This window comes from Oncorhynchus keta, chromosome 5 (assembly GCF_023373465.1).
Source record: "Oncorhynchus keta strain PuntledgeMale-10-30-2019 chromosome 5, Oket_V2, whole genome shotgun sequence".
Classification (NCBI taxonomy): Eukaryota; Metazoa; Chordata; class Actinopteri; order Salmoniformes; family Salmonidae; genus Oncorhynchus; species Oncorhynchus keta.
Genome location: NC_068425.1, coordinates 2,393,494 through 2,400,817, shown reverse-complemented (window position 1 = coordinate 2,400,817; position 7,324 = coordinate 2,393,494). Strand labels below are relative to the sequence as shown.

The 7,324-nt window shown below is 40.5% G+C and overlaps 1 long non-coding RNA gene across 1 annotated transcript in view; it reads right to left on the bottom strand.

Moving 5' to 3' along the window:
* Positions 1 to 6,101, bottom strand: part of LOC127929957 (uncharacterized) — a 45,725-nt gene extending 39,624 nt beyond the window's left edge. The window contains exon 1 of the long non-coding RNA XR_008136391.1: positions 4,765 to 6,101. This is a non-coding gene — a long non-coding RNA (uncharacterized LOC127929957). The remainder of the gene's footprint in view (positions 1 to 4,764) is intronic.
* Between the last annotated feature and the right edge of the window lie 1,223 nt (positions 6,102 to 7,324).

The window sequence follows — 7,324 nt, the reverse complement described above, 5'->3', positions numbered from 1 at the left end:
AATTCAGGAAACATTTTTTGGGGGAAGAGTGCTCATCAGGGAATTTACCCCAAAGATCTTGGTTTCAGTGTCTTTCATACTTCACTGGCAAAAATGTCTACCTTTCTAACAGTTTAACTAGACGATCATTCGCATAAGGCAAGATTTAAAATCCCAGCAGTTCAAGAGCAAATTGGTTTTGGCACATTCATTGACATATAACTGATTAAACATTTCATAACACTGGCATTTCCCTCTGACGGGTCACAAATGAATTCTACCCCAGTTGAATTTCAGCATAGCTCATGAGCCCAGTACTTGACCTGTATCTGGTAACAAAACTCATTACAGGCCAAGCGTCGGTTTCTTTCTCCCTTTTGAAAATGTTTTCTTTGCGTTGTCCTCCAGGAACCTCTTGTGGGGTAAAGATGTCGACTGTCGCTGACTTGGCATTTTCCTTGGCCTGGGGGCGACTCCAATATGGCTGCTGTTTTTGGACCTGGTACTTTTGAACAGGAACTCATGACTATTTGGTTCAATAATTATGGGCTCCTGAGTGGCGCAGAGGTCTTAAGGCACTGCATTTCGGTGCTGGAGGCGTAACTACAGACCCTGAATCGACTGGCCGTGATTGGGAGTCCCGTAGGGCGGCGCACGATTGGCCCAGCATTGTTAGGTTTTTCCGGGGTAGGCGGTCATTTGAAATAAGAGTTTGTTCTTTACTGACTTGCCTAGTTAAATGTGTGCTGACGTTTCCTTACCAACATTTGGAGGAAGATCACAGGAGACCTGTGGGGTGTGTCGTGGAAAATTCCTGTATTACCAAATTATGAGAGCAAACCACACGCAAGTCAGTTATATAAAGTCCATATTTAATTATGAGCTTCACTATAGCCCTGTGACTCAGATCAATTCAGTGTCTATAAATTCATTCTGAGTGCTTACAGAACAATTCTAAGTATAATTTATAGTGAAGACACACCCATATCAACTCACATGACAATTAACAGATCTTAGGAACATTACAAAGGAAGACTACTTGAGAGAGGAGTATCCCATAGCCAGACAGCATTAGCTATAAATTATCGTTCAGTTTGGTCTCCTAAACGAAGTTCTTATCCACTTCTTGGTACCACTTAGGACCAAAACATTACCTCATCCAATGGCATATGTCAATTGTCAATTCGAGATACTCCAATCTCAAATACACCCCCACCTGGACAAGATCAGAAAAGACAGTGAGCCTCCTAGGCTTTACACTAAATCAAGATAAGGACAACCTCAGAGGGGACATGTAATAGTTACTGACACATTCCCATAAGAAGACAAGCCTGACCTCTCCCCTCTCTGGGGCACAAGTAACTTTCCCCACATAAGCATACTTATGAAAATTGATAAAACATCTTATTTATTAATGTTACCTAAATAATTTGGATTCTGACACAACAGGTGGAAGTTGTTTCGAGAGGTTGATGTGGCAGGGTAGAGGTCATGGTGGGTGTGAAGCCTACAGCTCGAGCCAGACTGGTTGCTTGTGGGATATACGGATGGATAATCCTGAGTGCTGCTTCATAAAACTGTTAAAACCAGTCTATGCCTGCCAACTGCCTTTCCTTATTCAATGTGTTTGGATTCCCATCCTCTCCGCCAGGTCAACTGACCCGTAACCTAATTCCTATTCTGAACCTAGCCTAACCGTAAACCCTATTCATATGCCATTTAGCATATGCTTTTATCCTAACCCCAAACCTTATTCTAATCCTAACCCTGGCTCCTATTCTACTTCCGACGACCATAATCCTGATAACTGGGGGATTATCTGACTATGATAACAGACATATTATGCTAACTAGCTGGCACGCATTTAATTCACCTCAGACTTTCTGCTAGTTAGGTTGCTATCTAGCTAACTTGGCTAGTCAGTGCCTAAATTACAGCTAGATACAAATGATCAACAATAAAGAGAGATATCTTGCCGCATTGGTGTGGCAGACGGATTCCTGTCCTCAACATACTAACCTAACATATTACCACTTTACTAATAAAATCAAAATGTTTCCCTCTAAAGAAATGGATGATTTATCTTAAGGCTTCCTTACATGTATATATCAAAAAACAAAATGTATCTAACTTCATTGGATTATATATACAACTTTTTCTAAATGATAAATTATTAAATACATTTAACTCAAAATTGTTTGATGGCATGACTTCAAAAATGTTGAAATAGAGGACATTTGTTGTTGTGAGAATTTCAGGGGGAGGGCACGTCTTACCCCATAGTACCCTATATCCCAGTTGATTTGATGGTACATTTACAGCACTTCTAAGCGATGAATAAGAAATGGCAAAGTTCCAATTCCAAACCAGCTTATGTCTCTTTCTGTACCTGTTCAAATACTCTGGAAATAATATATGCCATTTAGCAGACGCTTTTATCCAAAGCGACTTACAGTCATGTGTGCATACATTCTACGTATGGGTGGTCCCGGGAATCGAACCCACTACCCTGGCGTTACAAGCGCCATGCTCTACCAACTGAGCTACAGAAGGACCAACCTCCCTTAATTTATCTGGTATGAACTTGAGTATCTAGATGAGTATCAGTCTGAAATGAAAGCCCAAATGTTGACCAGGTCAAAGCACCCTGCTGCTGTGAGACAGGTGGTCACACATGTCCAGATGCCTGTACTTTGAAGATGAAGTGACATCTCGTCCAGTGTCTCCTTAACCAGAGTGAGGTAATTGTCACCCTCTAATCAAACTGAAGGAAACTGCATGCAAACCTTGATAAGCTTACTTGATCGTGTGCAAACGCAGAACACTCAGACAACAGTAACACCGCAGCACCCACCTAACCAAGGGTTCTCTTACAGGAAATATTGCAAGGTGTGTAACGGTTCAAACCACTCTACACTTGCACACTGTAGAAGGGAGGGTCTGTGTTGGTCATTCTTTGAGTCAGGTCACTGGAAGAAAAACTGTCCGAAGTCTGGGCCTAGATACAGTGAGGAGGACACACGAGCCACCAATGGAGCGGAGCCGTTAAACTAGCGGGCCCGCATTTGGAGGGGGATATGTGGGTGAAGAGAAACAAACCCTCGAGTGTGATGAAGATTTAGAACGACGATATGTGAACGCATGTAGTACAGCACCAGAAGGGGTTCGGGTCATAGCGCAGAATATACAGAGTAGTGCCATTTGATGAACTGTTTTATGCCCCAGTCACTGTAAATAACCAGTTCCAATTGAAAGGGATGCTTGACACTGGCTCCATGGCCTGTACTTTAAGCGAAGCAGCAGAACAAAGAATGCTGGCGGGAAATATGTGTCTAGAGAAGAAGCCACTATGAGAGCCAGTCATTCTCGTTGGTGTAGGGGGGGAAAACAAAATGCATGTATGAAGTTGACCTTAATGTGTATGGAATTAGTTGTTTAGTCCCTGTGCTCATAGTCCCAGGTCAGCATGATGATCTCATTCTCGGTACAAACTTGATAAAACATCTTATGCATCAAATGAAGGGTACTGACGAGTACTGGAGACTCATATCAGAATGTGCTTCTGTTACTGTAATTTAATTATGCCAATGTGCTTTCATCAATTGAAAGCCCTTAATCTATTTTATGAGAATTTCTAAGATTTCTTGTTTGCATAAAATAGACGCAGACCAGTCTTTCAATAATAGGTAATAGAATTTATTCTCGGAGCGCTCTCCCACTTAATTACGAACAGCAGTTTATATACAGATCATGGGGTCATTTCATTGCTTTAACAGAATCCTCCTCTCGACCGGGACAAAGTGAGGTGAAAAGTTCATTCTAACACACTCCCAGATAACTTTTGACCCCCTCAACATCATCGATCACCACTGAACTGACAGTTCTAATTAACAGAAAACTTAGGAATGCACTCACTGTCTTATCTAAAAACCCCAGAGCTAAGTTTCTGTAGGGTCAACCATAGGCTAACGACCTTATTTGTTTTCACAGTCCACAACCCATTCGTTTTATTGCTAGTTGGAATGGTGTTCATTAACTTTTATTACTCCTTGTCCGTGTCTCACAATCCCACCTTATGAACTCATATAGTTAATCAGATATAATAAAACAGAGTATAAGTTTACTTAGTTACAGTTCCATTTAAAATGATTTGTTCAGTCATTTTAATCATAATTTCCTAACAATCCACCCTCAAAATGACTTAACAACTCATACCATCATTAAACACCACATGGAAATATCAATGATATGCTAGAAGAAGACAACCAGTACATGCATGTACATAATCAACTTCAATGACTGTTCTAACCTACATCAGAATCTTAATTCTACTGATCAGGATTTTCTGTTAATCTTCATGAAAAAAGTCTAGACATTGAATTTAATTTAAATTTCCTAAACATCAAATATGGTCTCCTCGCGAGTGAAAGGATCCGGATTCTTCTATTACGTCAAGCCATGTATTTTGTATTCCACTGGTCAGAGCTTAGGATTGGTCCATATATCACCATCTGAAGTGTCATCGATTTCTCCAGAGTCCTGGAAATGATAACTTTCATACACGCAATCAACCACATCCGAACAAAACTAACACAGTCACACAGGTGAAGGTAGCCCATAACACAGTAATCATAACATTTTTCCATCTTCCAAACATACTGTCAACCCAATTAGTCAGAGAAGTATCCACCCCTGAGTTTATTTCCAACTCGTGAACTAGGGTGTAAACCAGACAAGGCCTTGGTCACTGATCCATCCTAACTGTATATCCTGGAGTCAAATTACCTCCATACACTCCCACCCTCTTCAGCCAGCAAACATCCAAGACTATTCTATTCTGCCAAGTCATTCATTACATCTCCAATATAATTGGTGAAGCGCTGTGGATTTTTAATAGATATAATTGATCCAATCCACATTCTCATTGAGAGTGGACCACCAAAAATACTTGACTCTCATCCTGCCAGGATCTAATTTATAGCTTTGATCTCATCTGCCACCCTTGGAACCACAATGCTATTAATACAAACCCTATCATCCAAAGACCCAGTCGGAGTACTTATTTTCTCCCGTTTAGTCAACATCATGTCATGGTGTTGAATGAGTGTGAAGGGCATTCTCAAATGTACCAGTACACATACCTCTGTTCAATTAGCCAGTAATACTCGGCCATCATGTCATTCTCCCACACAACCAACAGATGTGAGCCCTGGGCCTCCTTATCTTACTGAAATCCCCAGATCTCAACCAGCCTGCCAAATCACTCATTGGTCGCATCAGAAGTAACATTATCCGTCCTATTGCAATACTGATTTTGCCCCACATATTTCCCAGGAGTACTATCCTGAATCAAACAGTAAACAGTCTCCCGTTGCCTCTGTGAAAGGAGGAAGCTCAGATTTCAGAGGAACATGTGGATATAAATAGTGCAAATCCATACAACTTATTATCTGGCTTTCCTGCTTCCATGAATAGTTTTACCATACAGGCTGTTCCCTTAGGTGAATAATTCAATTTCTGAACTATCCACACCGGCTCTTGGCTTTGGACAACTCCACAGTCAGTATCTGCTTTGTCAGGGACTCTGCTTGTATTCTACTGACTATAGAGCTATCAGCTGCTCTAACTTTTTCTACCTGGAATGCACTAGGTTATCAACTGAAACCCTTACTTTCACTACACTCCATCTCCTTCCATGCTGGGTATGTAGATTTATGTAGCCTTCTCACATGATGTGAGCTATAACATGTTTCCATGAACTACACAGAGACTTGCATAGATGTCTTCCATAATAGCTACTTTTAGTCCTGAACTGCCAAGGAGTCAGAGACACCACTTGGTCTACATAGAACTCCACTGAGACATCCCTCCCTATCCTACTCTCACTTCCTGTTTATCCAGATCAAGTGATCTCTTATGCTTGGTTAATACTAATTTCTCCTTGTTTAACTATGTCAATATTACCCTCTGGCCTTCTCGGGTTCATGGTGTAGTAATAAGGTCTCCCAACCATACAGCTTAGGATGGACAGCTCACCTATAAAGCCCCACCCTCTTCCAGAAAACACATCATTAGCAAGAGTCAGACACATTTTCACTTCTATGAACAAGAACAGTAAGGAAAGGTAATAGGTAACATTCGAGAGATGGCCCCCAGAATTCTGTTAATTCCAGTTCTCCTCTCGAACTCTGTTATTGTTTACAGTGTAAATATGTCCTACCCTCCCGCAGTGTGATATGAATCCGGGTAGTTATTTCAGCTAGCTGTCACCAGGAGTCCTTGGTATGGACTCCAACAGGCCTCAGGGACTGGATTGAGTGACTTCACCTGTAATTCACCTGTAGTGCATACAATCTTGGACATACAGGTTTGGTTAACAAACAGTTTCTCATTTGTTCTATCTGATTATATCTTTAACTTCTATACCTACTTGTTAGCTTTTTTTTTATCAGTTAATTATCCCGTAGGTCACATCCTATCCTAGAACACAATTTACCCATCCCCCCTTTGTTACCTGGCTCTGCCCAGGTAACAACCTTGCCTACTCTAAACAATGACTTAGGTAAGATTAGTAAATTATCCTTATGTCTGACATCATCATGTAGGAGCCCCTTTCATTTTCCACATGTCCAATTCTCCCTTGGGCGTCCATTCATGTCAATCCTGTACCAATTCTCTGTCAAGTTTCTTATCTACTTTAAGAAGTATCTGTGCTACTTATACATTTTCTTAAATATATATATTTACCGATTTAAACCGTAACCCTTTTCTCTCATATCTCTCAAATACCACTAACTGTTTGATTTTATCTAAAGTCATTGATTTTAGAAAAAACATGTCTATGAGTGGCAATCTCTAAAGTCCTTACATTTACTTAATCAATCTATCTTAATCCTAACAATAATCCTAAATCATCACAGATGTCCTATATTCCTGTTAAATTTAATACTATTTAAAAACCTCCTAATAGTCAAATAAAGTCTAAACAAATGCTAACCATATCAAAATTATTCCTATACTAACAAGTTCTTTCCTTCAGGGACCCTCAGTATTCTATCTGACAATAACATGAATTTAATATATTCACATTACATTACATTTAAGTCATTTAGCAGACGCTCTTATCCAGAGCGACTTACAAATTGGTGCATTCACCTTATGACATCCAGTGGAACAGCCACTTTACAATAGTGCATCTAAATCTTTTAAGGGGGGTGAGAAGGATTACTTTATCCTATCCTAGGTATTCCTTAAAGAGGTGGGGTTTCAGGTGTCTCCGGAAGGTGGTGATTGACTCCGCTGTCCAGGCGTCGTGAGGGAGTTTGTTCCACCATTGGGGAGCCAG